The 19,092-nt window shown below is 46.0% G+C and overlaps 1 pseudogene; it reads right to left on the minus strand.

The window, feature by feature from the left end:
• The window catches only part of LOC147119599 (uncharacterized), a 343,308-nt pseudogene that overhangs the window by 293,394 nt on the left and 30,822 nt on the right, over window positions 1-19,092 (minus strand).

The raw sequence follows: 19,092 nt of genomic DNA on the forward strand, positions 1-19,092 counted from the left end.
ACCCACAATCTTGACTATCCTAACTCGCAGCAAGTCCCCTTCACTCATCACCCCTGTGACCTCTGATCTACATTGGCTCCCAGTCTGGCAACGCCTCGATTTAAAATTCTCACCCTTGTTTATTAAAACCCCTCTCTGCTACTGAGATCTGTGCGCTCTTGTACACCCAATTTTTATCCTTCCACAATTGGCGGACGTGCCTTCAGTTGCCTAGGCCCTAAGCTTTGGAACACCCTCCCTAATCCCCTCCACCTTTCTGGTTATTTCTCATTGATTAAGCGACTCTGTAAAACCTACCTCTTTGACCAAGCTATTGTCACGTGTCCTAATATTTCTGTGGCTCGAAGTCAAATTGTTTGATGCCACTCCTGTGAAGCGCCTTGGGACGTTTGACTTATGGGCGCTATATAAAGGCAAATTGTTTAGACTTTAATGGCATTTGGGTCTTTTTTTATTTAAGGAGGGATATATTTGCATTGGAGGCAGTTCAGAGAAGGTTCTTTAGGTTAATTCCTGAGTTGAAGGGGTTGTCTTGAGAAATTTGAGCAGTTTGGGTCTATAATCGTTGGAGTTTACAAGAAAGATGTGATTGTGGCAGAGCCACCAAGGGTCTCAGAACAATTAGTATTAATCCCTTCATCTAGTGTAGTGCAGCCGTGGACTGCACCTTTAAACTGCCTGTTAACTATATTGTGTTTTCCTGCACTCCACGTGAAGATGTCATGACGCCAATCACGTGACCACCAGTGCTGTGAAGAACGTCATGACGTCAGCTTCCAGAATCTTCCAGTAGTCCTCGAGTACCCAGCAAGCTGACTAGACCTGTGTACCGTTTCTCTTGTAGTTTCCCTGTTAACTTCGTTGTTCATTAAAACCTGTTGATTTGATTCATCGAGTCGAATACCTTTATTCAGATAGGAACCTCTGTTCCTACATTGGTGACCCCGATCTCGGTGGATAACTTTATTCGAGGATGAACACGAACGCCGTCGCCTTTAAACTGCCGCAGTTCTGGGAACAGCATCCAACAGCATAGTTTTTCCAGGCAGAAGCAGTGCGCTCTCCGGGACGTCACAGCAGACGCGACCTGTTATTATGTGGTTGCCGCTCTCGACAGTGCCACGGCCTCGCGGGTCGTCAGCATCCTTGGAAGCCAACCGGAGGAGGGCAAGTACGAAGCGCTTTAAGCCCGTTTACTACAGGTATTTGATCTTAAGTCGGAGCGGGCACGCAAGCTTATTTCCATGCCCGGCCTCGGGGACTCAACCGTCAGAGCTGACGAGTCAAATGCTCACGCTGTTGGGCGCGGAACCCCAATGTTTTTTATTCCGTGAGCTTTTCCTCTGCCAGCTTCCTGAACTGGTTCAGGTGGCCTTGGCCAACACTGCCATCACAGACGGTGCTGAACTTGCTGCACAGGCAGACAAGATATTTACATTTACTCAGCAATGTTTTACAGCCACGCAGCACCTGTCCCCAGCCCTCCCCAAGCAGGATGCTGCACGTACCACGCCCGTTTTGGCGCCAAAGCTCCCTGCTGCTGGCCCCCTTGCAGTTTCCCTCAAGAAAAAAAAAAAACACTCCAACAAGCCCGCGTCCTCCCGGACGGACGACAAGGTCTAAAAAGCATAGCAAGTTAGCTATGGCGCCGGGCTCAGCGGGCAAACTCATTTATGTTACAGATTCTGTTATGGGCCAACGATTCCTGTGCAACACTGGTTCACAGTGCAGCATCCTCCCAGCCTCAAAGCTGGACCTATTATCCGGCGGCCAGGGGCCTTCCCTCGTGGCAATAAATGGCGCTGCCATGCGTACATTCCGGAAACGGATGGTAAACTTAACCTTCGCCGGTCAGCGTTTTGTCTGTGACTTTATTACAGCTAATGTCTCGCAGCCCATACTGGGGACTTTTTTTTTCTGCGCCAATGGTCTGCTGGTCGACGTCCAACACTGCTGACTCATTAATGCGTCCACTTTCCACGCAGTGCACTGCCACCGCAGCACCGCCCTGGCCTGTGCGGTTCTGTCGCAAGATGGGTTTACGCGCCTGCTCGGCGAATTCCTGGAGCTCCCCTTTTTGGCTGCAAGCACACGTCACGGGGTGGAGCACCATATTTCCATGACTGGAGCACCTGTTTTATGCTCGGGCACGGCGATTAGAAGCTGCAAAGGCTGAGTTCCAGACCATGGAGCACCTGGGAATCATCCGGTGTTCGGACAGTCCTTGGTCCTCCCCACTGCATATTGTACCCAAACCAGGCGGCGGATGGCGACCTTGTGGGGATTACAGACTCTTAAACGATGCCACAACACCAGACAAGTACCCTATTCCCCACATCCAAGATTTTTCGGCACATCTGGCTGGTAACACTATTTTCTAAAGTGGATCTCGTTCGTGGATATCACCAAGTTCCGGTGCACCCTCCACACGTCCCCAAAACGGCAGTCATCACTCTGTCCGGCCTTTTTGAGCTCTTCGAAATGCCATTCGGTCTGAAAAACGCAGCGCAAGCATTCCAGCGTTTCATGGACTCTATTACGGGACCTGCCCTTCATTTTTGTATATTTGGACGACATCCTAATAGCCAGCAAGGATACGACAGCTCACATGGCACACTTACGTACACTTTTCGCCCGACTCAGCCAACACGGCCTTATTGTCAATCCAGCCAACTTGAGGGGACCCAACTGGGTGGACAGGCTCCCATGGGTGATGCTAGGCCTCCGGACAGCACCAAAGGAGGATCTTTCAGTCTTCAGCGGCTGAACTGGTTTATGGCCAGACACTCGGTGCTAGGTGATTTTCTCCCTCTGCACACTGAACCATGGTCCACAGCTCCTACTTCATCAGGAGGCAGCTAGGAATTTTCTGCCCATCCCAACCTCGCAGCATAACGGGCAGAGGCCTCGCATCCTGACAGAGCTCATGAGTTCGGACTATGTCTTTATTCGACAGGACGGTCACAGAGACCCACTCAAGCCACCGTATACCGGACCTTTTCGTGTCATCTCATCGGGGGAAAAGTTTTTCAGTTGAAGTCGGTGGAAAGTCTGATACCATCTCTATTGACCGGCTCAAACCAGCCCACCTGGATCGGAGTGAGCCTCTCGTGGCTGCCCAATCGCCTTGCCCCAGCCGCCAGACCAGCTGTGCACCAGCCCGCTGTCGAACAGCCCGATCCAGCCTCAGACGCAGCTGCACCTCTGCCTACCATTTCTGCCCCACCCGAAACGCTGTTTCTGCAGCAATCCGGCACTGCTTCTTCTACTAACGTCCCGTTTCCGCTGCCGGAGTTTCATCGCCGTTCAGCCAGGATCATTAAGCCTCCTACTCGGTTGACAATGTCCGTTAAAGTGGATTCTGGGGGGGGGCGCCTGTTACAATTAGTAATAATCCCTTTAACTACAGTGTACTGCAGCCGCGGATTGCACCTTTTTAAACTGCCTGTTAACTACTGTATTGTTTTCCTGCACTCTGTGATGACGTCATGACGCCGATCACGTGACCACCAGTGGCGCAAAGAATGCGATGACCTCATAACGTCAGCTTCCAGTAGTCGTCGAGTGCACAGCAAGCTGAATAGACCTGTGTACCGTTTCTTCTGTAGTTTCCCTGTTAACTTCGTTCATTAAAAACTGTTGCTTTGATTCATCGAGTCGAATACCTTATTCAGATAGGAACGCCCGTTCCTACATGATCTTATTAAAACGTAAGATTGAGGGCTTGACAAGGTAGATGCAGCGAGGATGCTCCCCTCGTGGGGAATCTAGAACTAGGGGGCATAGTTTCAGAATAAGGAGTCGCCCATTTAAAACTGAGGAGGAATTTCTGAGGGTCGTGAATCTTTGGCATTCTCTACCCCAGAGAGCTGTGGCGGTGGAGTCGGTGGATTTCTTTTCAGGTGGAGATACAGATTTCTGAATGGGAAGGGAGTCGAGGGTTATGGGGAGTTGAGGCCGGGAGGTGGAGTTGAGGCCAAGATCAGATCAGCCATGATCTTATTGAATGGCGGAGCAGGCTCGGGGGCCGAATGGCCTATTCCTGCCCTTATTTCTTATGTTCGTGTCATTCTCTGGATAAGGGTGTCACAAGCAAGGCAGGTAATTGTTGCCCTGAGCAGGTGGTGATGGGCTGCCGCCTTGAACCGCTGCAGTCCCTGTGGTGAAGGTGCTCCCACAGCGCTGTTTGACCCAGTGACGGTGGTATTTGCTGCGATGTGATGCAACTGAATGGCTTGCTGGGGCACTTCCGAGAGCAGCCGTGTTGGTGAGACTGGAATCACATAGGCCAGACCAGGTAAGGACGGCAGCTTCCTTTCCCTAAAAGACATTAGCGAACCATTTGGGTAGTTACGACAATCTGACCGCATCGTGGTCAGTTTTTTTTCGGATGTCAACTTTTATTATAAACTGGACTCAAATTCACAAGCCTAGTGCGATTTTAAACCCATTATCTGGATTATTAGTGACATCACCACGACACTGCCGAAGAGCACACTGGCTTTAAATGCAGTTTTTTTTTAAGATAAATACTTGGAAAGCAGAAATTATGGTTCAGGGAGCGTCTGTAAATGAGAGCGGTGTCAGACCGTACAGTCCCTCTCCACATCCATTTGTCTCCAGGTTGATCAGCAGCCCAACCACTCTCCTTCCCACTTACTTCCTCCAGATAAAATGTCACTATGGGAGATATTGGGGGGGTATTGCTATACATACTTTACCTCTAATAGGAAACATTGAAACTCTAGTGAGCACCGTATATTAAATCGTCACTGAGATAATAACCTAACCCATTATACGCCGTGTGAGGTAAATACCAGTTCTAACATTATAAATCACATACCAGTGACTCCCGTCAACAGCTAGACAGTGTGTCGTCATTAACTGCTAAGACTAACACAGTCCCCCCAGGAGCTCTACCTTTTTGTATATGGTTAATTTGGTCCTGGGTTAACGCTATTATGTCAGTGTACTTTCTCTCCAACAGGCCTAAAGACTTGCACTTGTATCGCGCCTTTCACGACCGCGGGACGTCCTAAAGAATTTCACAGCCAATGAAACACTTTTTGAAGTCTAGTCACTGTTGTAATGTAGGAAATGCAATGTCGCCTGCACAGTAACCTCTGTTTAATCACTAACGAGAAACCGTGGATCGGTTATGTCCATTTTATCTCTTCCCAGTAAATTCCTAAAACAAGCGTATTCATCCCACATCAGAGTCACTTAAGAGAAGAAATAGGAGCAGGAGTAGGCTATTCAGCCCTTCCAGCCTGCTCTGCCATTCAATGAGATCATGGCTGATCTGCCTCAATTCCATTAGCGGCCCTATCGCCATATCCCTTGATGCTCTTACTAGTCAGAAATCTATCGACTTCTGTTTTGAATATACCCATGACTGAGCCTCCCGAGAATTCCGAAGATTCACCACCCTCTGAAGAAATGTTTTCTCATCTCAGTCCTGAGTGGCCCCTGGTTCTAGACTCTCCAGCCAAGGGAAACATTCTCCCAGCATCCACCCTATCAAGCACTGTAATAATTTTGTGCGCTTCAATGAGATTCCCCCCTCATTCTTCAGAATTCAAGAGAATACAGGCCTTGTTTACTCAATCTCTTCTCACACGACAGTCCCACCATCCCAGGAATCAATCTCGTGAACCTTCGTTGCACTTCCTCTGGCAAGTATATCCTTCCTTGGGTAAGGAGACCAAAATTATAGACAGTACTCCAGGTGTGGTCTCACCAAGGCCCTATATAATTGGAGTAAGACTTCTTTACTCCTGTACTCAAATCCTCTTGAAATGAAGGCCAACATATCATTTCCCTTCCTAATGGCTTGCTGCGCCTGCACATTCACTTTCAGTGACTCATGTACAAGGACAGCCAGGTCCCTTTTGAGCATCTGCATTTCCCAATCTTTTGCCATTCAGGAAATACTGTGCCTTTTTTCTACCAAGGTTTATCCACATTATATTCCATCTGCCATGTTTTTGCCCACTCACTGAGCCTGTCGAGATCCCCTTGACGCCTCTTCACATCCTCAACTGACACTGCCACCTAACTTCATCAGCAGCAAATTTGGAATTGTTACACTTAGTCCCCCTCATCCAAATCATTGATATAAATTGTCCCCCTCATCCAAATCATTGATATAGATTGTAATAGCTGGGGCCCAAGCACCGCTCCATGCGGTACCCCACTAGTCACAGCCTGCCATCCTGAAAGACCCATTTATCCCTACTTTGTTTTGTCTGTTAACCAATTTTCAATCCATGTTAGTATATTGCCCCCAAATCCATGTGCCCTAATGTTGTTCACCAACCTCTTGTGAACTTATCGAAGGCCTTTTGAAAATCCAAATACGCCACATCTACCGGTTCCCCTTTTGTCTACTCCACTAGTTACATCCTCCAATTGGTTTGTCAAACAGGACTTCCCATTCATAAATCCATGTTGACTCTGCCCAATCTTACTATTAGTTTCTAAGTGCGCAGTTATTGCATCCTTTATGACAGATTCCAGCATTTTCCCAACTACTGATGTGAGGCTAACAGGTCTGTAGTTCCCCCGTTTTATCTCCCTCCTTTTGTAAATAGCGGGGTTACATTTGCTATCCTCCAATCTGCAGGAATTGTTCCAGTATCTATAGAATTTTGGAAGATGACAACTAATGCGTCCACTATACTAACGGCCACCTCTTTCAAAACCCTAGGATGTAGGTCATCCGGTCCTTTGGGATTTATCGACTTTTAGTCCCATTAATTTTGCTAGTATTTTTTTTTTACTAATTTCTTCATTCTTGCTATACCTGTGGTTTTCTCGTATTTCTGGGAGTTTTTTTTGTCTTCCTCCGTGAAGACAAACAAAGTATTTAAGTTCTCTGCCATTTCCTCATTCCCCACTATAAGTTCTCCTATCTCTGACTGATTTGCTACATTTTCTATTGGATGGCTAATGAGAATGTTTCCACCTTTTCCAGGCCTGTCCCTGTATAACCGGTAGCTGATGCGTGTTAATATGTGGACATATTTACAAAGCTCACCATGGGTTTTCTACTTTCTACACCTATACTTGCATTTCCCAACTTGAGGCTCCGAAATAACCTGGTTGCATCCTCGAAGCCTACTTTCCTGTCCGTGCTAACATTCCCGTCACTTACAACAGTCTGCTTCTGTCGGGGGCAATGTTTACTTGAATTTCTGTGACATTGTGGGCCCTTGCAGGCAGCAATATCTAATCTCCAATTTTAGTCATTCTGGTTGGTGTAAGCGAGAATGTTGACCACATGAAGGGCCCCGTGCGTGTAGAGTTTCTCCTAAGCTGTAATCACAGGTGATCTCATTGAAGTCTGACAGGGTAGATGCAGGAGGATCTTTCCCCTGGCTGGGGACTCTAGAACTAGGGGTCACAGTCCTAAATGGCTGATCCCTTATTCGGAGACTGAGATGCGGAGAAATGTCTTCACTCAGGTTTGGGAATCTCTAGCCCAGAGGGCTGTGGAGGCTCATCATTGAGTAGATTCAAGACCGAGATCGATAGATTTTTGAGTATTAATGGAATCGAGGGATATGCGGATAGTGAAGGAAAGTGGCGATGAGGTAGAAGATCAGCCATGACCACCTTGAATGGCGGACCAGGCTCCAAGGGTCAAATGACCAACTCCTGCTCCTATTTCTTATGTTCCTCGCTTCAGGAAGTGCCAAAAAGATTTGCAAGGATGGCACCAGAACTGAGATTAGCTATTGGAAAGAATGAACAGGTTGTGGTTTTCTCTTCAGAAGAGACCTGATCGATGTCTTTAAATTATGAATGGCTTGGTGAGAGGTGGAGAGAACGTTTCCACTTGTGGGAGAATCCAAAACAAGGGGCCATAAATAAAAGATAGCTACTAATAAAATCAAATAGGGAAATAAGGAGAAATATCTTTACTGAGTGGTTAGAAAGTGGAACTCGCTGCCACAGGAAGAAGTTGAGACAAATAGCTTAAATGCTTTCAAAGGGAAAGAGACGAGTACACGAGCGAAACAGGAATAGAAAGATATGCTGAGAGGTTGAGATGAGGTCGATGCAATGGGAGGAGACTGGCGTGAATCATAAACAGCAGCACAGACTAGTTGGGCCGAATGGTCTGTTTCTGTTCTATCTAATTCTATGTATTGCTGTTGTCCCAGGATTCAGTCCCAAAATAATGTCATTCCTCTTGCAAGGCTCCATGGTATCATACATCGATCTGAATCTTCGCACATTGCCCCGATCCATATCCCCATCTGATTTCCAGATATTCATATCTTTGGCAAATATAACATTTTGGATCCTATCGTGTTCTACAACATCCACCTCTTTCTGAACCTGATTCAGCGCAAACCCTCCATACATACGGCACGTGATTGCCCGTGAGACCAGTTGCTCCTTGTAATCTTTGTTGTTCTGAATGATTACTGTATTAATTTTATTGCTAATCTGCCCGACCCCTTCTGCCAGTTCAGTCACTGACCCTGCTTGTTCTGTAGCACCATCCCCTGTCTGCCTGTTTATTCTTTTAGGCCAGCCCTGTAATTGTTAGAGCACTGTTTCTTCATCTTCCCGCACTGTTTCTTCATCTTCACGCACTGTCGCTGTTAATTCATCTAAATCACCTGATTAGTGATTAGTAAAATCGTGTATCATTTCTCTTAGCACCGCAGACTACAAATTCAACACACATTCAAGTACATAAATAGGAAGGCAGAGATACAGAAGAAAAACTTAACAGTAGGAATAATCGGAAGTTTCAATCCACCCTATAAATCTTTAGGTGTACGTGTCCCTACAAGTCATTTACAGGTCCTTCCAGAAGATGGCGAGTCTCCCAGCTCACAGTTTTATTTCAGTCACTGTCTGTTGCCTGTGTTATACATCACCGCGAAAGAGCTTGTTCAAGAAGTGCTTTCGTAGTCGCTAAAGCAGTACAGTGACGAAAAGGAATAGCTTCGACCCACGAAATGAAATAATCAACAGTAACTAGAAGATATTTATTTGCCCATGCCGTCTGAGGCAGCTCGCCTGTGTAGTCAATTTTCAATCGTTTACAATATCCCTTCGGGGGTTGGCTAAGGAGGGAGTCTCGCTTCTTGCGGGAGGGTGGATTGTCATGTGCACAAGGGAGCCGAATATCAAGGTGGGCCTTGACCTCATCTTTGCACCGGCGGCTAGCAGCCGTGACCCCCTGTAATAAAGAGCAGGAAATCCCCCATGGCTCATCTGGGGAGTCCTGGAATGGGTGAAAGAAACGCATTTGTCAATTTTCTAATAGCCTTCTGTCATCATGGTTAGTGTATTTGGTAAATAGACCCTCAAATTAAAGCTTGACATGTAACATAGAAAATTAGGAGCAGGAGTAGGCCATTCGGTCCTTCGAGCCTGCTCTGCCATTCAATATGATCATGGCTGATCCTCTATCTAATACCATATTCCCGCTCACTCCCCATACCCCTTGATGCCTTTTGTGTCTAGAAATCTATCTATCTCCTTCTGAAATATATTCAGTGACTTGGCCTCCACACCCTTCTGTGGTAGAGAATTCCACAGGTTCACCACCTCTGAGTGAAGACATTTCTCCTCATCTCATGTCCTAAATGTCCTACCCCGTATCCTGAGACCGTGACCCCTCGTTCTAGACCCCCCAGCCAGGAGAAACATCCTCCCTGCATCCTGTCTGTCTAGCCCTGTCAGAATTGTATACGTTTCAGTGAGATCCCCTTTCATTCTTCTAAACTCTAGTGAATACAAGCCTAGTCGACCCAATCTCTCCTCATACGACAGTCCTGCCATCCCAGGAATCAGTCTGGTGAACCTTCGCTGCACTCTCTCTATGGCAAGTATATCCTTTCTTAGGTCAGGAGACCAAAACTGCACACAGTACTCCAGCTGTGGTCTCACCAAGGCCCTGTATAACTGTAGTAAGACATCCTTGCTCCTGTACTCTCATCCTCTTGTAATGAAGGCCAACATACCATTTGCCTTCCTAACTGCTTGCTGAACCTGTATGTTTGCTTTCAGTGACTGGTGTACAAAGACACCCAGGTCCCTTTGTACATCAGCATTTCCCAATCTAGCACCATTTAAATAAGACTCTGCCTTTCTGTTTTTCCTACCGAAGTGGATAACTTCACATTTATCCACGTTATACTGCATTTGCCTTGTAATTTCCCACTCACTCAACTTGTCTAAATCACATTGCAGCCTCTCTTCAACCTCCTCACAACTTATAATCTCACCTAGTTTCGTGTCATCAGCAAACTTGGAAATATAACATTTGGTTCCCTCATCCAAATCATTGATATGTATTGTGAATAGCTGGGGCCCAAGCACTGATCCCTGCGGTACCCCACTAGTTACCGCCTGCAACCCTGAAAAAGACCCATTTATTCTTACTCTCTGTTTCCTGTCTGTTAACCAATTTTCAATCCATGCCAGTATATTACCCCCAATCCGAGGTGCTTTAGTTTTGCACACTAACTTCTTATGTGGGACTTTATCAAAGGCCTTCTGAAAATCCAAATACACCACATCCACTGGTTCTCCCTTATCTATTCTACCAGTTACATCTTCAAAAAACTCCAGTAGGTTTGTCAAACACGATTTCCCTTTCATAAATCCATGTTGACTTTGATTTTGGAAGAGGACAACCAATGTATCCACTATTTCCATAGCTACCTCTTTTGGTACTCTGGGATGTGGATTATCATGCCCTGGGGATTTATCAGCTTTCAGTCCCATTAATTTCTCCAGCACAATTTTTTTTTTTTACTAATACTAATTTTCTTTAATTCCTCCTTTTCACTAAACCCTTGGTTCCCTAGCATTTCTGGGAAGTTATTTGTGTCCTCTTCCGTGAAGACAGAACCAAAGTATTTGTTTAATTGCCATACCATTTCCTTGTTCCCCATTATAAATTCTCCAGTTTCTGACTGTAAGGGGCCTACATTTGTCTTCACTAATCTTTCTCTTTTTACATACGTGTAGAAGCTTTTACAGTCTGCTTTAATGTTCCTTGCAAGTTTACTCTTATACTCTATCTTTCCCCTCTCAGTCAATCTCTTGTTCCTTTTTTGCTGAACTCTAAACTGTCCCCAATCCTCAGGCTTGCTACTTTTTCTGGCAGCTTTATATGACTTCTCTTTGGATCTAATACCATCCTTAATTTCTTTTGTTAGCCATGGTTGGGCCACTTTTCCTTTTGTGATTTTGCGCCAGAAAGGAATGTATAACTGTTGCAATTCATGCATTCGTTCCTAAATGTTAGCCATTGCCTATCCACCATCATGCTTTTTAATGAAGCTCCCCAATCTATCATAGCCAACTCACTCCTCATACCTTCGTAGTTTCCTTTGTTTAGATTTAGGACCCTAGTTTTGGATTGGACTTCTTCACTTTCCATCTTAATGAAGAATTCTATCATGTTATGGTCACTCTTCCCTAAAGGACCCCGCACAACAAGATTATTAATTAACCCCTTCTCATTACACAATACCCAATCTTGGATTGCCTGTTCCCTAGTTGGCTCCTCAATGTACTGGTCTAAAAAAACATCTCGTACACACGCCAGGAATTCATCCTCTACAGTAGTATTGCTAATTTGGTTTGGCCAGTCTCGATGTAGATTAAAGTCACGCTGATTACTGTAGTACCCTTGTTACATGCATCTCTAATTTCCTGTTTTATGCCATCCCCTACATTACCACTACTGTTTGGAGGCCTATAGACAACTCCCACTAATGTTTTCTGCCCCTTGGTGCTTCTTAGCTCCACCCAGACTGATTCTACATCTTGATTTTCTGTGCCAATATCCTTTCTCACTATTGCTCTGAATTCATCCTTTACTAACGAGGCCACCCCACCTCCTTTTCGCCTATCCTTCCTAAATATCGAATATCCTTGGATATTCAGCTCCCAGCCTTGGTAACCCTGCAGCTATGTCTCCATAATCGCAATTATATTGTATCTGTTTACATCTATTTGTGCTGTTAATTCGTCTACCTTATTACGAATGCTTCGTGCATTCAGATATAGTGCCTTTAGATTTGTCCTTTTAACATTTTTAGACATCTTAACATTTTTTTGTACTATGCCCCTATGTGTCTTATTAGTATTTTTTCTTACCCGGACCCTATTTGTTAATGCACTCCTTTGTCTGTACGCACTGTCCCTTCCTGACACAATCTGGTTATCCTTACCCCAATCACTTTCCTGCACTGCTTCCTTGTCTTTTCTCCTCAGCATCTTTAGTCATTCACTCATCTCATCCATTCCAACACTAATATGTTCATAAGGGGGAGAATCTATTCACTGCTCTGTATGTGGAAAGTGATTCAATCGACCATCCCATTTACTGACACACCAGCACAGTCACACCTGCGAGAGACCGTTTAGATACGTCACGTGTGGGAAGGGATTCACTCCGTTGTCCCACTTCTTGACACTCCAGAATATCCAAATTGAGAACTGTTGCTGTAAATACTCTGAATGTGAGAAAAGCTTTCAAAGTTCAAATAAACTGATGCACGATCAGCGCATTGATGCTGGAGAAAGGCGGTTTCAATATCCTCTGTGTGGGAAGAAATTCACCCCACCTGCTGAGACTCCAGTGAGTTCACATGTGACTGCAGGGGTTTGGATTCTGTTATTAATCACATCCAGGACAGAACCATGGCAGAGTGGGTTTCTGTGTGAATTACTGATTAATTTTCTCTCTTTCGGATCACGGAAACTCATTCTCCATTCACGAATTGGCACTTTCAATGGCGGGGCGTGTCCCCAGCAAGCGCCCCGGGGGAGAATGTGCCCTATAACAGCTGGAAGAGCACAGTGCGCATGCGCACTTCCCGCCAATATTCGGCGCATGCGCAGTGTCACTGAGACGAGCTGTGCGGGTACCAGAAGTGGACAAAGGCGGGAGATGCGATTTTTGCGTCGATTACGATTCAGCGGGGTGCAGGGAGGTAACGCACTCGGTGGGCGGGCTTCATAAACACTTGGTGTAGGCGGCAAGTCCCGACTGAGAACTTACAGGTTCCGCGTTTGCAACTCCGGGGCTTTTTCCTGCTAATAGGCCGAGGCTGATTGCGGCCATCTTTGTAAAGGAAAGCTGTAGATGTGTTTATCGCAGACTTGCTTCATCAAAAGGTAGAGCGCGTGCGCGGCCATTTTTGTAAAGGACCCATTAGTGGACGGGGCTTCAGCATCCCACTGAGTGAACTGAACCCAGCCAGAGTCATAACCTTCATAGAAACATAGAAGATAGGAGCAGGAGTAGGCCATTCGGCCCCTCGCGCCTGCTCCGCCATTCAATGAGACCATGGCTGATCATCCAAATTCAGCACCCTGTCCCTGCCTTCTCCCCATATCCCTTGATCCCTTTAGCCTTAAGAAATATATCCAACTCCTTCTTGAATATATTTAATGCATTGGCCTCTACTGCCTTCTGTAGTAGAGAATTCCACAGGTTCACCACTCTCTGGGTGAAGAAATTCCTCCTCATCTCTGTCCTAAATGGCTAACCCCTTATTCTTAGACTGTGACCCCTGGTTCTGGACTCCCCGACCATCGGGAACATCCTTCCTGCATCTAGTCTGTCTAGTCCTGTTAGAATTTTATAAGTTTCAATGAGATCCCTTGTCATTCTTCTAAACTCCAGCGAGTATAAGCCCAATCGACCCAATCTCTCCTCATACGTCATCCCTGCCATCGCAGGTATCAGCCTGGTGAACCTTCACTGCACTCCCTCCATGGCAAGAACTTCCTTCCTCAGATAAGGCGACCAAAACTGCACACAATACTCAAGATGTAGTCTCACCAAGGCCCTGTACAACTGCAGCAAGACATCCTTGTTCCTGTACTCGAACCCTCTCGCTACGAAGGCCAACATACCATTTGCCTTCTTAACCGCCTCTTGCACCTGCATGCTTCCCTTCAACGACTGGTGCACAAGGACACCCAGGTCTCGTTGCACTTCCCCTTCCCCCAATCTATTGCCGTTCAGATAATAACCTGCCTTCGGGGAGGAGAGGGGGGGAACCAGTGAGTGCAGAACTGAACCCAGCCAGAGTCAGCACCTTCAGGGGAGGAGAGGGAGGTGAACCAGTGAGTGTAGAACTGAACCCAGCTAGAGTCAGCACCTTCAGGGGAGGAGAGGGAGGTGAACCAGTGAGTGTAGAACTGAACCCAGCTAGAGTCAGCACCTTCAGGGGAGGAGAGGGAGGGGAACCAGTGAGTGTAGAACTGAACACAGCCAGACTCAGCACCTTCAGGGGAGGAGTAATGTTATAACGGCACAGAAGGAGGCCATTCGGCCCATCGAGTCCGTGCCGGCTCTCTGTAGAGCAGTCCCATTGCCCTGCTCTATCCCCGTAGCCCTGCAAGTTTATTTCCCTCAAGTGCCTATCCAGTCACCCCTTGAAAACATTGAGTGTGTCCGCTTCCACCTCTTTCATTGGCAGCGAGTTCCAGATCATCACCACTTGCTGCGTAAAAAGTTTTTCCTCACATCCCCCCTGTATCTCTTGCCCAAAACCTTAAATCTGGCTCCCCTAGTCCTTGTACCATCAACTAGTGGGAACAGCCTTACCCCGTCTAGCCTATCCAAACCCGTCATAATCTTGTACACCTCTATCAAATCACCCCTCAACTTCCTTTGCTCCAGTTAAAACAAATCCAGCTTCTCCAACCTATCCTTGTAGCTAACATACCCCATCCCCGGAACCATTCTGGTAAATCTCATCTGCACCCTCTCAAGGGCCTTCACATCCTTTCTAAAGTGTGGTGACCAGAACTGAATGCAATACTCCAGTTGTGGCCTAACCAGCAGTTCTCTACTTTTGTACTCAATACCTCTATTTATGAAACCCAAGATCCCATATGCTTTGTTCACCACTCTCTGAATATGTCCTGCCACCTTCAGGGACCTATGCACATTAACTCCCAGGTCCCTCTGTCCCTGCACACTCGTTAAAATTGTGCCATTAAGTGTATATTGCCTCTCCCTGTTCCTGCTACCAAAGTGCATCACCTCGCACTTCTCTGTATTAAATTCCATCTGCCACTTGTCTGCCCATTCTGTTACCCTTTCTATGTATGTCCTGTTGCAGTCGATTGGTATCATCCTCACTGTTTGCCAGACCCCCCATGTTTGGTGTCATTGGCAAATTTAGAAATTCTACTTTGTATTCCAATATCCAGGTCATTTATATATAGTACTGACCATTGGGGAACATCACTGTCTACCATCCTCCAGGCTGAAGAACAGCCATTTACCACAACTCGCTGTTTTCTGTCCTTAAGCCAATTCCTTATCCAAGCTGCCACTAACCAACCTGTTCCACGAGCCTCCATTTTGTTAACCAGAGGGAGAGAGGGGACTCAGTGACTGTAGAACTGAACCCAGCCAGAGTCAGCACCTTCAGGGGAGGAGAGGGAAGGGAACCAGTGAGTGTAGAACTGAAGCCAGCCAGAGTTAGTAGCTTGAGGGCAGGAGAGGGAGGGGAACCAGTGAGTGAAGAACTGAACCCAGCCAGAGTCAGCACCTTCAGGGCAGGAGAGGGAGGAGAACCAGTGAGTGTAAAACTGAAGCCAGCCAGAGTCAGCACCTTCAGGGGAGGAGAGGGAGGGGAACCAGTGAGTGTAGAACTGAACCTAGCCAAAATCAGCACCTTCAGGCGAGGAGAGGGAGGGGAGCAAAAGACAAACTGTCCTGAGATGTGTGATTGTTTTGTATTTTAGCACAGGGAGGAGGGACAATGTGTGGGACGGGGATTTACAGCTTTGGGGGAACAAGAGAGGAAAGAATGTTCCATAGAAACTAGAATTGTCTGTTCTGAATTTCTGTCCTGTACTTACAGTGATGAGTGTTGTAAACTCCTTTTACAGGGTATTAGAAGGCAAGGATTTGCAGACGGAATCTTGAACCAAACATCATGTCAAGATCTGTCAGTCACTCAATTCATCAGGACCTGAATATCGTCGGCCTTTGAATTTGGAAGGAGAATTGTTTGTCTGTTCTGTCTGGGAAAAGATTTCAAACATCAATGTGACTGGAAAAGCACCAAGACACACACACCCGAGTGAGAGTGTTCCAGTGCACTGACTGTAGAAAGAGCTTTAACCAGTTACACAGCCTGGAAAAACATCGCACCATTCACAGCGGGGAGAAACCGTTCACATGTTCTGTGTGTGGACGAGACTTCAATTGATAGTCCAACCTGGAGAGACACAAGGACACCCGCACCACGGAGAAACCGTGGAAATGTGGGCACTGTGGGAAGGAATTCATTTACCCATCTAATCTGGAAATTCATCGGCGCAGTCACGCTGGGGAGAGGCCGTTCACCTGCTCCAACTGTGTGAAAGGATTCACTACTTCATCCCATCTGCTGAGACACCAGCGAGTTCACATGGGGGAGAGGCCGTTCACCTGCTCCGAGTGTGGGAAGGGATTCACTCAGTTATCCAACATTCTAACTCATCAGCGTGTTCACACTGGGGAGAGGCCGTTCACCCGCTCCAACTGTGAGAAAGGATTCACTACTTCATCCCACCTACTGAGACACCAGCGAGTTCACAAGTGACCGGGGTTGGATTCTGCTGTTATTGCTGCTTTCAATCACATCCCGACTGAATCATGTCCATTCTGACAGTTGGAGTTTGTTTCTGCTGATGTTAATAACCCCTATAACTGGGCTGGAGTTTAGTATTTTGATATTTCAAATAACACAGTGTGGCGATATTTGATGTCTCCAAGAGGAGACTAATTGATGTCCTGTTACCAACTGCTCCATTTTTGGGCCTTTTCTCCTTTCTAACTCGAGATTATTTCAGTTCTCCTACCTTCGGTTACTCTCATGGACAAGTCCCAGCTCCCCATACCTTCCAGAGTGCCTCTCCTAGCCTTGGTATCCAGGGAAGGTCTCGGTAACACGCCCGAGATTACTAAACACAAAACCCAGTCTGTTAATCACGTTCAGCTACTGGACTTAGCGTGTGTCCAACAGCATCTCTCTCACCTTTGATGTGTGAATAGAGCATCACGCCTGCAAACCTGCTTTCAATTTAAATTTGAATCCTCTCAGTAAGTGTATTTTTTTAAATTACGTACAATTAAACAGATCACATCAAATAATTGGCAAAGATTTAGAGTGAACAAGTGAACACATCCACGGCCCAATACCCCAGCTCTATATTCACAGGAGAAAGTCTGTTATCTAACTCCTCGAGTGGACAGAATAGAGAAAGATCCCGACTCTAAGAACATCTAGAATCTGTTGTAAATATCTTTCAAATCCTGACTGGTCCAATCTGTCGGTTTCCTTTCAACTAAAGTGAATGGAAGATGAGAGGGGTGTTGACATATGGACCTCGGTTAATTCAGCTTTTGAAAGGTGTTCATGTTTAGTTCATTCGATATCGGGGAAAATGTGGTTGGTATCATTAGAGAGAGAGAGAGATTTCACTGAGCAACAGCTGATGTTTGCAACCAACTGGCCTTGGATATTTTCATCATCGAATGTTTCGATCAGAAATATGATGTTGGGATAAGAAAAGTCTGGAGACTAGTGGTTTGTGCTGCCCCAGGAAGGCCAGTGTTTTTACTGCTTCTAACGTTGTTGATGTGTGTTGAAGAAAATGCAGACTTGTGTCTCTGGATTGTGCAGCAGCCAGAGACGACCATATTAGGCAATGCCAGCTCCAGTTTGATAAGAGGTTGATGGCAGAGCAAGAGATCCAGCAGTTTTAAGAATTTATCTCCTGTTATTTGCAGACATCGAATGTCGCAGCGTGCTGACAAAATTGGACTTAAGACATTAACCTATTGGGTTAAATTATTGGGATCGATTGTTATAGAATTGAATTGTTATAGAATGGAAAAGTAGTGAAGTTATGCTAAACTTGTATCGAACCTTGGTTAGACCACACTTGGAGCACTGCGTACACTTCTGGTCACCATATTATAAAAAGGATATAGAGGCACTGGAGAGGGTGCAGAGAGGATTTACAAGGGTAATAGCAGAAATGAGAGGGTATACCTGTCAGGAAAGGATGGACAGGCTGGGTCTCTTTTCTCTTGAAAAAAGGCTGAGGGGTGACCTAATTTCATGAAAGGTCTTTAAAATTATGAAAGGTTTTGCTAGAGTAGATACAGAGAGTGTTTCCACTTGTGGGGAAGAGCATAACTAGAGGCCATCAATATAAGATAGTCACCAAGAAATCAAATAGGGAATTCAGGAGAAACTTCTTTACCCAGAGAGTGGGGAGAATGTGGAACTCGCTATCACAGGGAGTGGTTGAAGCGAATAGTATCGATACATTTAAGGGGAGGCTAGACAAGCCTATGAGGGAGAAGGGAATAGAGGGTTATGCTGATAGAGTTAGATGGGGAAAGACGGGAGGAGGCTCGAGTGGAGCATAAACGCCGGCATGGACTGGTTGGGCCGAATGGTGTGTTTCTGTGCCGTATATCCTGTGTAATCCTATTTTCCAAGACACATTGCTCAAAGGGGAGGATAAATGACTCGCATCCAAACACAATTGTTACTTTTGTCTTCTTTGTAAAATCACATAGTCTGGGCATAATTTGTTTGTGAAATTAAAATTGATTATATGGACTAGAAGTAATTGAATCAGGAAATGTATTTTATAATGATGTGCATTTTGAAATTGTACTTGGAACATCTCCTCATTAAAGACCACCCATTGTTCCATTACAGTTTTTCCTGTCAGTCTTTAGTTCCATTTTACCCTGGCTAGATCCTTTCACATCCCATTAAAGTTAGCCCTATTCCACTCTAGATTGTTCCTTGCTCCTCTCCATTGCTAATCTAAATCTTATGATACGATGATCACTCGTACCCAAGTGTCCTCCCACAGACACTTGGTCGACCTGACCCACCTCATTCCCCAGCACCAGATCCAGCGATGCCTCCTTCCTAGTTGGGCCAAGAACAGACTGTTCTAGGAAATTCTCATGAACACATTTCAGAAATTCCCTCCCCCTCTTTTCCCTTTACCCTAGTGTAAGCAAGGAAAATCTGGATGGTAAAACAGAACTAACAGACTCAGGTGTTA

This window comes from Somniosus microcephalus, chromosome 4, assembly GCF_052327205.1.
Source record: "Somniosus microcephalus isolate GS21.2 chromosome 4, FLI_Smic_1.0, whole genome shotgun sequence".
NCBI lineage: Eukaryota > Metazoa > Chordata > Chondrichthyes > Squaliformes > Somniosidae > Somniosus > Somniosus microcephalus.